The 11,544-nt window shown below is 47.6% G+C and overlaps 1 long non-coding RNA gene across 1 annotated transcript; it reads right to left on the bottom strand.

The window, feature by feature from the left end:
* Positions 1-3,386: 3,386 nt before the first annotated feature.
* Positions 3,387-8,910, bottom strand: LOC125481599. The gene is made up of 3 exons (XR_007261405.1): positions 8,807-8,910; positions 7,412-7,544; positions 3,387-3,721 (listed from the first exon to the last, which is right to left on the bottom strand). It is a non-coding gene; the product is annotated as an uncharacterized LOC125481599 (long non-coding RNA).
* Positions 8,911-11,544: the final 2,634 nt, after the last annotated feature.

The raw sequence follows: 11,544 nt of genomic DNA, 5'->3' as shown, positions 1-11,544 counted from the left end.
CCGGACGCCAACTCTCCGACACCTCCTCCTACCGCCCCCTTGATCATGACCCCACCCCCGAGCACCAAACCATCATCTCGCAAACCATCCACAACCTCATCACCTCAGGTGACCTCCCACCCACGGCCTCCAACCTCATCGTTCCCCAACCTCGCACTGCCCGCTTCTATCTCCTTCCCAAAATCCACAAACCTGAATGCCCTGGTCGACCCATTGTCTCCGCCTGCTCCTGCCCCACCGAACTGATCTCCAACTATCTGGACTCCATTTTCTCCCCCTTGGTCCAGGAACTCCCTCCCTATGTCCGTGACACCACCCACGCCCTCCACCTCCTCCACAACTTCCAATTCCCCGGTCCCCAACACATCATCTTCACCATGGATCTCCAGTCCCTATACACCTGCATTCCCCATACAGATGGCCTAAAGGCCCTCCGCTTCTTCCTGTCCCGCAGGCCCGACCAGTCCCCCTCCACTGACACCCTCATCCGCTTAGCCGAATTTGTCCTCACCCTCAACAACTTCTCTTTCAATTCCTCCCACTTCCTAAAGACAAAGGGGGTAGCCATGGGTACCCGCATGGGCCCAAGCTACGCCTGCCTCTTTGTAGGTTACGTGGAACAATTCCTCTTCCGAACCTACACTGGCCCTAAACCCCACCTCTTTCTCTGTTACATTGATGACTGTATCGGCGCCGCCTTGTGCTCCCACGAGGAGCTCGAACAGTTCATCCACTTCACCAACACCTTCCACCCCAACCTTAAGTTCACCTGGACCAGCTCTAATACCTCTCTGTCTCCATCTCCGGCAACCACCTCGAAACCAATATCCATTTCAAGCCCACCGACTCCCACAGCTACCTAGAATACACCTCTTCCCACCCACCTTCCTGCAAAAATGCCATCCCCTATTCTCAATTCCTTCGCCTCCGCCGCATCTGCTCCCAGGATGAGGCATTCCACTCCCGTACATCTCAGTTGTCCTCGTTTTTCAAGGACCGCAACTTCCCCCCCTCAGTGGTCGGGAACGCCCTCAACCGTGTCTCCCACATTTCCCGCAACTCATCCCTCACACCCCGTCGTCTCAATGAGAACCAAAAAAGAATCCCCCCTCGCCCTCATGTACCACCCCACCAACCTCCGGATCCAACGCATCATCCTCCGACACTTCCGCCATCTGCAATCCGACCCCACCACCAAAGACATCTTTCCCTCCCCACCCTTATCTGCTTTCCGGAGGGATAACTCTCTCCGTGACTCCCTTGTCCACTCCACACTCCCCTCCAGCCCCACCACACCCGGCACTTTTCCCTGCAACCGCAGGAAGTGCTACACCTGCCCCCATACCTCCTCCCTCACCCCCATCCCAGGCCCCAAGAAGACTTTCCACATCAAGCAGATGTTCACCTGCACATCTGCCAATGTGGTATACTGCATCCGCTGTACCTGTTGTGGCCTCCTGTACATCGGGGAAACCAAGCGGAGGCTCGGGGACCGCTTTGCAGAACACCTACACTCGGTTCGCAATAAACAACTGCACCTCCCAGTCACGAATCATTTCAACTCCCCCTCCCATTCCTCAGACGACATGTCCATCCTGGGCCTCCTGCAGTGCCACAACGATGCCACCCGAAGGTTGCAGGAACAGCAACTCATATTCCGCTTGGGAACCCTGCAGCCCAATGGTATCAATGTGGATTTCACAAGCTTCAAAATCTCCCCACCCCCTACCGCATCCCAAAACCAGCTCAGCTCATCCCCGCATCCCTAACCTGTTCTTCCTCCCACCTATTCCCTCCTCCCACCTCAAGCCACACCCCCATCTCCTACCTACTAACCTCATCCCGCCCCCTTGACCTGTCCGTCCTCCCTGGACTGACTTGTCTCCTCCCTAACTCCCCACCTACATTCACCTTTACTGGCTCCATCCCCGCCTCTTTGACCTGTCTGTTTCCTCTCCACCTATCCTCTCCTTTATCCATCTTCTATCCGCCTCCCCCTCTCTCCCTATTTATTTCAGAACCCCCTTCCCCTCCCTCTTTTCTGATGAAGGGTCTAGGCCCGAAACGTCAGCCTTCCTGCTCCTATGATGCTGCTTGGCCTGCTGTGTTCATCCAGCCCTGCACCTTGTTGTCTCGGATTCTCCAGCATCTGCAGTTCCTACTAACCCTGTTATTAACCTGCTATCACACTGCCCCCTGCTGTTAAAACCCAGTTTAACACCCTCAGTCCCAGCCTGGTGTTCTGTGACCCGTATGTAACTGAATTTCAGCTCCTGCTCACAGAATCACTGCAGTGTGGAAGCAGGCCATTCGGCCCATCAAGTCCACTCCGACCATCCGAACAGCATCCCACCCAACCTCAACCTATCCCTGTAACTAGCCTGCACATCCCAGGACACTATGGGAGCAATTTAGCATGGCCAATCCACCCTAACCTGCACATCTTTGGACTGTGGGAGGAAACCCACGCAGACATGGGGAGAATGTGCAAACTCCACACACACAGTCGCCTGAGGGTGGAATCGAACCGGGATCCCTGGCGCTGTGAGGCAGTGGTGCTAACCACTGAGCCACCCTAGAAAGAAAGGACTACCCACATTGGCAAGAAATCGAACCTGGGCTTCCTGTGATTGGGGGCTAGAATTTTACCACTGAACTACCAATGCAGCCACCATTTTTGTGCAGCATAAAACGGGTGGAAGAGAATCATTGAGTGCCAGATGATAAAAATTGAAGCGAGCCATGTAGCTGTTCGCACATCCCCAAGGCTGCAACTCCTCATTGGGAAGGCCCTGAACAGTGACTGAGTGAAATGGAAGGGGCAAACGTACTGTTCGAACTGGGGAGTTGCACCCCTCGTAACACTTCCTCTGGGACGCCCACACTCTGTTGAGGAAACCTACTAAAGAGCAGGAGAAGCCAGTTGGTCTTCCTTTGGCTGATTTTTCAAGTAGTTTCTCCTAAATGTGCAGAAGAAGTGCCAACATAGACGCAGCGCCCTTTGTTCTGTATTTTAAATTGAAGAGGAACGGAGACCATTCAGCCCATCATGCTGATGCCAGCTCTTTGGCGGAGCGATCCAATTGGCCCTGTTTTTCTCCAGTTGGAGATCAGTCTCCAGAACTGGAAGAGGCATGATTCTGAACCAAGAGAAGCCCCATTTGCTTTTTAAGGTGGGAATGGGGATGTTCACTGGGGAACATTGACCGGGGCGGGGGGTGTTGGTCTGACAGAATAAGCGTTGCAAGTAACGGCAGATTGGCTTAGCTCCATGTGGCAGAATGTGCCAAGCAGCCAGCTCGTTGCTATGCCTTTTTAAAATGTTTTTCAAGATTTGAAGCAAAATTTAGACCCTTCTACCAGGCACACTAAAGCAACACGCAAAATGCATTCAAGTTCAAGGTTTATGACAAAGAATATGCTGAAGCAGTTGAGAGATGCAAATTGATTAAACATTTCTCCTATATATATGAGCTGTCTTTCAATGTTATTTTGCAGTCGAACAGGTTATCAAACGGAGCATGCATCTTGCAGTGAGGAAGCAGCTCAAGGGATGAGCAACAAAATGTTCAAATGTCATTACATTTGACAGCCTTCAATTTCAAAGGTTTCAAGGAACTTGTTTAAATCTTCACAGCTTTTCCTGAAATTTGAGCCCCTGCATCTTCCTTCAGAGGGAATCTTTTCAATCCATGACTCTGAGTCAAGAATATACTGTATGCTGTTGGGTTGGTGTGTGGCAAAGGGGAAGGCAGACAGAGCAGGAGAATAATTTAGGTTAGTATAACTTTCACACACTTCTACGCATGTCATATAATGTATTATAGTTAATTGACAATAATTTTATATTTAAACATGAAGCTTTTCGAAGAGGGAAGATAGAACTTACAATAAAGAAATATATTTTGTCATCTCAGAAAATCCTAGAACAGGTTACAGCTAGTGAAATCTTTTGAAGTATAGCCTGTGTTGCAATCGCTGAGTGTATTGACAATGCCATTGGACTAGCAATCAATGGGCCCCGAATAATATTCTGGGGTCATGAGTTCAAGTCTCTCCACTGGTTTGGAATTAAATATTTGGAATTAAAAAGCTATTTTTATTTTTCATTGATCAGAAACTTAACTGGACTCATCATATAAACTCTGTGACTACATGAACAGGTCATTGCTAGGAATACTGCAATGAGTAGCTCTCCTTCCGACTCCTCAAAGCCTGTCCACTATCTACAAGGCACAAGTCAGGAGTGTGATGGAATACTCCCCACTTGCCGGGATGAGTGCAGCCCCAACAACACACAAGAAGCTTGACACCATCCAGGACAAAGCAGCCGCTTGATTGGCACTGCATCCACAAGCATCCACTCCCTCCACCACCGACGCTCAGTAGCAGCAGTGTGTACTATCTACAAGATGCACTGCAGAAAAATCCACAGATAGCACCTTCCAAATACATGACCACTTCCATCCAGAAGGACAAGGGCAGCAGATACATGGGAACACCACCACCTTCAAGTTCCCCTCCAAGACATTCACCATCCTGACTTGGAAATAAATTGGCGTTCCTTCACTGCTGCTGGGTCAAAATCCTAGAATTCCATCCCAAATGGCATTGTGGGTCAATTCGTGGATTGCAGCGGTTCAAAAAGGGTCAAAAACACCACCACCTCAAAGAAACTCGGGATGGGCAACAAATGCTGGGCCCAGTCAGTAATGCTGATGTCCCACAAATAAAAAAAAATCTTGTGCATGTGGTTCAGAAACGTCCTTCAGGGACGGAAATGTGCCATTCTTACCCAGTCTAGCATACATGGAACTCCAGACCCACGGCGATGTGGTTGAATGGACCTCAGATAATTAGGGATGGGTACTAAATGCTGGTAATAAATCCCGTGACTGAGTGAGAAAAATGGAAATTTTGCAGCTAATTGGGGTTCAAGTCCCAGATGTGCAACATGAGGGGCATGGATAGTGTGAACAGCCAAGATCTGTTCCCCAGGGTGAGGGGAGTCCAAATCTAGTGGGCATAGGTTTAAGGTGAGAGAGGGGAAGATTTAAAAGGGACCTGAGGAGCAACTTTTTCATGCAGAGGGCAGTGCGTGTATGGAATGAGCTGCCAGAGGAAGTGGTGGAGGCTGGTACAATTACAACATTTAAAAGACATCTGGATGGGTATATGAATACGAAGGGTTTAGAGGGACACGGGCCAAATGCTGGCAAATGGAACTAGATTAATTTAGGATATCCGGTCAGCACAGATAAGTTGGACTGAAGGGTCCAAGAAGGGTGAAGTCACATGGTATCAGGGGTGAGCTGGCAAAATGGATACAGAACCGGCTTAAGTCATCTGAGACAGAGAGTAGCAGTGGATGGATGCTTTTTTGGAACAGAGGGCTGTGACTAGTGGTGTTCCACAGGGATCAGTGCTGGGACCTCTGCCGTTCATGGTCGACATAAATGATTTGGAGGAAACTGTGGCTGGTCTAATTAGTAAATTTGTGGATGATACAAAGATTGGTGGAGTTGTGGATAGTGAGGAGGATTGTCAGAGGGTACACAGATTGGTTGGAAGCATGAGCAGAAAAATGGCAGATGGGGTTTAATCCAGACAAATGTGAGGTGATGCATTTTGGAAGGTCAATTACAGGTGGAAATTATACAGTGGTTGGCAGAACCCTTAGGAGCATTAATATGCAGGTCCACAGGTCAGTGAAGGTGGTAGCACAGGGAGTCATGGTAGTAAAAAAAGGCTTAAGTCATACTTGCCTTCATTGGAAGGGGCATTGAGTATAAGGATAGACAAGTTATGCTGCAGCTTTATAGATCTTTATTTAGGCTACACTTGGAATATTGCGTACAGTTCTGGTCACTACACTACCAGAAGGATGTGGATGCTTTGGAAAGGGTACAGAATAGGTTGGTCTGGGGGGATTTTAGCTTTGAAGAAAGGTTTGGATAGACTGGGTTTGTCTTCACTGGAACGCAGGAGGTTGAGAGGTGACCTGATAGACGTTTGTAAGGTTGTCAATGTCATGGATAGAGTGGAAGGTATGAGGCCTTTTCCCAGGGTGGAGGGGTCAATTACTATTGAACACAGGTTCAAGATGTAGGGAAGAAAGTTTAAAAGAGATGCATGAGGCAGGTTTTTCACACAAAGGGTGGTGTGTGCCTGGAATGCACTGCCGGAGGAGGTGTTGGAAGCAGACACAATAGAAGCACCTGGACAAATACATGAATGGGAGGGGAATAGAGGGATACGGATCCTGTAAGTGAAGACAGTTTTAGTATGGAAGGGTAAAATGTGTCAGCACAGGCTTGGAGGGCCAAAGGGCCTGTTCCTGTGTTGTATTGTTCTTTGTCCTTTTGTCTGTTTCCGTGCTGTATGACTCTAAAATGTGAAAAGGGGTTTGGTTAAAAATGTCTTTCATAAATGTGGGGACGAAAGCTGGATGTAGTATTCCAGATGTCGTCAAAACCATGTACAATTTTAGTTCCTTCTTGGTTGGTCTGCTCCACAGCACACTGCCACTGAGGCAGCTGTGGGGGATGGGGATTGAGACTCACACATCTCCTGCTGGAAAGTGCCTTTGCAAAGGAAGTCTGGAGAAAGATGCAGTGGTTATTGTCAAGGTTCATCCCAAGCAGCTCCATGATGCGGGACTCTGTGCTCTATGGCCTGTTCCCCGGGACGCACACCGAGACAAACATCGACTGCGCCTGGAGGACCATCAAATCCGTGAAAGACGCTCTCTGGTCTGCCCGAACCTTGCTGGCCTTCCAGAACAGGGAGTTGACCCTGACCAAGTGTTGCAGACTGGCACATTCCAAGGTCCAGGACTAGGTGCTGAGGTACGCACTAAAGCTTGGGGCAGCTCCCACCAAGGAGCAGTGGGGAAAGACCACCACGTGAGGTATTCCTGCTGAAGGTAAATGGGGGTCCACTTAGTTATCGGACCCTCTTGTGCCTCAAGTGCACGCAAATATAGTCTGATATATGTAAGTAATGCCTTTGGTTTGTTTGGATAGAGTCAAACTCCAATGTTTGTTTGTTTCCTTGATATGCTACTGTACAGAACCGAACTGTTTGTGTGACTATGTATATATACAAAGTTTTTTTTATGAATAAAGTATATTTTTAGAATTAAAAAAAATGCACAATTTAAATTCCTTTGCTCCTGTACCCTATGCCCTTGCGATAACGGCCACCATGCCAGTTGCAATCCTCATTGTTTGCTGCACTCAGAAGTGGGTCCTGACTCTGACGCGAGATTGTTGCATACTGAGCCACAGTGGACATTCCGCATTGTGAGATCATTCTCAGGTACTTGCAGCCCGTGAGGAAAGGGAGAGAGAAAGCTGCTATCCCGTAAAGCTGCCACCTTTACCATTGATCAAGGTTTAGTGGTACTTACTTTCTCTTCTGATCCTGGGTCTTGCCATCCTTCCCCATCAAGAGGTATGACTCCCCTGTCTCCAGGTTAATTGAACATGATTTCCGTTTCAGTACATGCCGGATGTCATTCGCCATGATGCTCTCATCTTTTGCTGTTTTAAAGAAGGGAAGGAAAGGTGGTGTAATTTCTATCTTTATTGGCAAGCAAAAATGTAGCCTTCACGGTCTCAGCAACATACTGAATAGCTGAACCCTTGCAAACTTGTACTGGAACGAATTTATGCTTAACAACGTGAAATAACAAAACTTTTCTTAAAAACAAAACAAAACTGTAGACAGACGAAGAAATGCGGAAATTTGCACTGTTGTTCTGCTTCCCGAGCTCACAATGCTATGTTCTTTAAGGAGATGGCTGAGGAACTGGAATTGATGTCAGACCAACTGAGACGCTAAAATTCATTTTCAGAATGAGGGTGTTGCTAGCTAGGCCAGTGTTTATTTGCTCAACCCAGTTAAGGGTTAACCACTTTGCTGCAGGCCTGGAGTAATGTGTAGGCCAGACCAAGCGAGAATGGCAGTTTAGTTCCCTAAAGGACATTACTGAACCAGATGGGTGTTCTTTTTCCCTTTCCCCTCTGACAATGGATTCATGGTCATCCCTAGATTCTTAATTCCAGATTTTATTTTTCCTTTATTGAATTCAAATTCCACCATCTACCATGATGCGGTTTGAACCTGGGTCCCCAGGATACCCCCGGGTCTCTGGATTAGCAGTCCAACGATAACGCCACTAGGCCACCACCTCCAACTGCCTTGCAAAGCACGGACAGCCAACCCTCCAACCTTGCCTTTGGCCCCGTCTCCACTCTCCCAGTGTCCCTCTTCCCTGCTCCCCTTATCCCATCTGCAATTACTTCTCCTCAGGAATCCAAGCAACCAGACTGTAGTACCAATGGTGGCCATCTCTGCTTTGGGCACAGTTGGCAGTGGAGAATTGCTGACATGTTGATCTGATACCAGCTCTCGGAGTGCAGGGAATTACTCCCTGCCCCCGCAGCTTAATGCGGTGGGATGACTCAAAAATGTCTGCGATTGGATTGCCTTGGAATGGATTCCCTGGGGAAAAGTGTCATTTTTATAGTGACGATCTTCCAGCCTCTGAGTGGCTTGTCTACATACTACCAATGTTACAGCCTTGTGCCACTCACCAAGATGAAGTTTTACAGCCAGACAACAGGCGAGCATGACACAGAATAACCGTACAAAGCTTTGGGTTTCGATTCAACGCTCTACACTTATCATGCAATTATTCCAATTGCTCAGATCAATTCATCAACTGGTTTGGGCTGATAACGGGGCCCAAATTGAGGAATTCATAGAGAGGAAATGGAGAGGCTGTGTTAAGTTTACTTACAACGTTTGACGGGCCTCGTAATGGAAACTGTGTAGACAATGAAACTTCCTTGTCTGTTTACATCGATCACCTGGACTATATAGGCTGAAAGAGATCTATCATCAGAAGGCTCATTTCAAAGGTTAAATTTCTTTTAAATAGAGGTTTAAGTCATCAAAACCAGAAAAGGAACGCTACAAGGAACAGTTCTGAGGAAGGGTCACCGGACCTGAAACGTTTTCTGCTTCACAGATGCTGCCAGACCTGCTGAGCTTTTCCAGCAACTTTGTTTTTGTTCCTGATTTACAGCATCTGCAGTTCTTTTGGTTTTTATTAAGGAACGCTACAGCCCTGAGGGAGTCCATTTGGCCCATCTGACTGGAGATAAAGATAACCCAGCCAGCCCAATCTACTTAGTCCCATTCTCCAGCTCATATCCAACTTTTGGATATTTACTTTTCAAATATGATGAATGTTTCTGCCTCTGCCTCTTTTTTTGAGGCAGGGAGTAACTTCCAGGTGAAAATGAGATAGTCCCCAGTTTCCTCTCATCCTATTGCAAATTAGATACAATAGGGTCATTTAAGGGGCTTTTAGATAAGCACATGAATATGCAAGGAATGGAGGGATATGGACCAAGGGTGGGCAGAAGGGATTGGTTTAATTTGGCATCATGTTCTGTACAACACCATGAGTTGAAGGGCCCATTCCTGCGCTGTACAGTTCTGCGTTCTAAATTCCATTAATTTAAGTCTGTGCCCTTTGGTTATTGACCCCTCTAATAAAGGAAGAAAGATCCTTCTGATTTTATTCTGGGAAAGCCAGTCACATTTCAATTTACATATATAGACTATCCATATACACGTACAATGAACCTTTATATATACAATGTCAACCGTTTCCTTTTTTCTATCCATTTGACAAGCGATTATAGATTATTTAACACCTCCCTCCACTCTCCGCCTCAAAACCCGGTACCCCACCAAGATAAATTGGGAAGTTAATTTATTTTGATGAGCTTTGGTTACACTGTGAAATATTTCTTACATTCCTCGCTTTCAGTGAGGGGAGTCAGATTGCAATAGATAGATAACATGGGCCCTCATTCAGTCTTCACACCAATCAGCTGATCAAACGCACCCAGCCAGAGAACATGGGCTGAATCTTACTTTTCTTTTGGCCGAGTGTCAATTTTGGTGAGTTTTTAAAGAAGGAGGTTTCTCGCTGTAGATGTGGCCTAACTAGCTACGCTTCTCGCCCCTATTGCCAGCTTTTAGCCCGTATCTATCACTCGCCTTAGCCGAGAGATCTCACCACAGCCCAGGTATCTCGGATAGGACTGGCATCCCTGGCGCCCATGTTTAAAAGGCTGTCATGCACCCAGACGCACACTGTCTGCCCAGGGCTGCTAAGCACGGTTCGTGATCCTGACCTGGATGTGGCAGACAGGTGGGATTTGGCATCCACTTTGCAGGCAGGCACCCAGAAGTGCTGGCAGCGGGGTGGTGTAGAGGAGGAACCTCCTCATCCCCCAGGGCTGCCAGAGGAGGCCACAGTGCCAGACCTTGCCAGCTTGGTCTGAGTCTGGTGGAGTCTCGGCCTTTTGGAGGAACACCCAGCCGAGTGTGAACCAAATCAATGGCTTTGTCCACTCTGACCGTGCTTAGTGCCACTGTCTCCTCTCTGCCACCTCACACCCGCTCTATATTCTTGCTCCAAGCCTTACAAGGGAAGTTAGAGATAGCATCAGATGCAAAAATGAGGCATACACATTGGCAAGAAGAAAAAAAATAAGGCTGAGAAGTGGGAACAGTTTAGAGGTTGGCAAGGGATTGATTAAGAAGGAGGAAATAGAACGCTAGAGTACACTTGTAGGAAACATAAGAACTGACTGTAAAAGCTTCTTTAGGTATGTAAAAAGAAAAACATTTGATGAAAACTAATGTAGATCCCTTACATCAGAAACAGGGGCATTGATAATGGGGGACAGAAAAATGGCTGAAAAACTAAATGCTTACTTCGCTTCTGTCTTCACAAAGATGGACACAAATAACATACCAGAAATGATGGGGAAACACAGTTTATAAGATGGAGGAACTGAAGCAAATTTGTATTAGGAGAGAAATGGCGTTGGGGAAATTGATGGGATTGGAGGCTGATAAATCCTCAAAGTCTGATAATCTACATCCCAGAGTAATTAAGGAAGTGGCACAAGAAATAGTCCTTCATGGTCATCTTCCAAGATTCTGGAACAGTTCCTACAGATCGGAGGGTAGCTAACGTAACCCTGCTATTGGGCAGGGAGTTCCAGATCTAGAGGGCATAGGTTTAAGGTGAGAGGGGGAAAAGATTTAAAAGGGAACTGAAGGGCAACATTTTCACACGGGGGTAGTGCGTGTATGGAATGAGCTGCCAGAGCAAGTGGTGGAGGCTGGTACAATTACAACGGCAGAGCGAGACAGGAGTCATGCGAGCCTGGCATCTCTCTGGCTAAGGGTGCAAAACGTAAAAAGGTGAGGCGAGGTCAGGGGGTGCCATGAGCATCCGGGTAGGCTCAAAGTGAGACACTAAGAGATCTCTGAGATGTGGCCTGGTCCAATCCGTCTGCCAGGTGCTAGCAAAGAGTCCTTGGAGCAGCATTGTGAATGACCATAGTTGCTGTGGTCTAAGGGGCAGCTTTACAATGCAGAAGGGCTCCCAGTGGCCCCCTAGTTGCAGCCCTTGGAGTGTGCCTTGACATGTTGGCCTTGGGTGACCTG

This window comes from Rhincodon typus, unplaced genomic scaffold (genome assembly GCF_021869965.1).
Source record: "Rhincodon typus isolate 14 unplaced genomic scaffold, sRhiTyp1.1 hic_rhity00002742, whole genome shotgun sequence".
NCBI classification, from domain to species: Eukaryota; Metazoa; Chordata; class Chondrichthyes; order Orectolobiformes; family Rhincodontidae; genus Rhincodon; species Rhincodon typus.
This window is presented reverse-complemented; position numbering and strand designations above follow the sequence as displayed.